The 1,472-nt window shown below is 45.0% G+C and overlaps 1 pseudogene; it reads right to left on the bottom strand.

The window, feature by feature from the left end:
- Positions 1-296: 296 nt before the first annotated feature.
- LOC126077590 (protein YIPF1-like) lies at positions 297-1,246 on the bottom strand (annotated as a pseudogene).
- Between the last annotated feature and the right edge of the window lie 226 nt (positions 1,247-1,472).

The following is a 1,472-nucleotide window of genomic DNA, read 5'->3' as shown; positions in this document are numbered from 1 at the left end:
ATGAAGGTCACTTGAGTATGCCTAACCCACTCTCTTTCATTTCACTCAAAATCAGTGCATAGTTGCCATAGTCACCAATGGGTGAAAAAGAAGAGCTCGAAGATACATGTACTGAACAAGATTTCATTTTTTGATCATTAAATAGGTGGTTGGGCTTCGGTTTAGCACCATCCATGTCGACATTGGTGCCACCATTCCATCAGTTTTCTTGCTGGCTTTGGTCATTCTGCTTTCCTGTGGTGGATGCCATGTCTCAAAGAACTACATTCCGAAAACCATAAAAGAGAATTTCCTCTTTAGCTGTACTTGGCTGCTGTAACTCTTTGGTTTGGGGTAGCTGTAGTTGGGAGATGAACCATCTCCAGCGCATCAAGAAAGTATGCCAAGCAGCCCACAGGAAGAAGCATGTGAAGCAACACAGTCGTCACAATTGTGGCCAATGCAATGTGAACAGCTGGTGAAATGTCGTTGCCAAGATGGATCCTGAGATGCCCAGGGCAACCATGACTAGAATCCAATGAACAGCTTTCTGGGGGATAACCCACAGTATTGCCATGGGGATATAAATGCAGAGTGAATATCCACAGATGCACACAATCTCCAAAAATGAATAGGGAACAATGTTCATAACTTTGCTGTTTCTTCTCATAAGAAAACCCCAGAGTGTGAGAGGAACCAGCCAGGCACAGGCGTAGATGACTGTAGCTGCTACGGGTACTTTTCGGAATTCAGGGATATAATGGTAAGTCTTCTCTCCCAGATGGATTGAGAAGTTGGAAAGATTCCCACTAACTGCTATGGCAAAGACCAATTTGGCACATATCCAAAAGGGTCCATAAAGATCTGGATTGCTGCGGATATATAACCCCACAAGGTTTTTTCCTGGTATGGGCAAGAGAGACCCTTTTATTCTGTCAAAGATCTGCTTAGTGTCCAAGTCAAAGAACATTTGATAGTATTCAAATGTCCAGAAGGGGGAGCTTTCTTCTGTCCAGTAAGTAACTCAGTTTTGTCAGAGTCATCGTTCCCCAGTAACTCATCATCCTCTTCTCTCCCAGGACCTCTTGGGGGTCCCGGTTGACGCTTTGGGATTTCACCAGGATCCTCAATGCTTTGGTGGTGTCATCTGGGCTTGCTGCTAGAGAACTGGCTGCATCACCAAATTCTTCAAACTGCAAGTCATCTACAGCTACCATTTAGCCAGTGGGTCTTCTACCAGTTATTAAGAAGAAAATTTGTAGGGACTGGGTTTGACTCCCAATTCTGCTGCTTCTCGCTGCGTGACTGTGGGCCTCAGTTTTCTCATCTGTAAAATGGGTTCATAATGGTACCTACTAACATGGCTGTTGGGACTATTAAATGACAGTGCATGTAAGGCGCTGAGCTCAGAGCCAACCAATTAGTGTGCACTGTTAAGTGTTGGGGACCATGTAGCCTAGGGTACCACGAACCCAGGTTTGTCTGGGAAAGAG

This window comes from Elephas maximus, chromosome 5 (assembly GCF_024166365.1).
Source record: "Elephas maximus indicus isolate mEleMax1 chromosome 5, mEleMax1 primary haplotype, whole genome shotgun sequence".
NCBI lineage: Eukaryota > Metazoa > Chordata > Mammalia > Proboscidea > Elephantidae > Elephas > Elephas maximus.
This window is presented reverse-complemented; position numbering and strand designations above follow the sequence as displayed.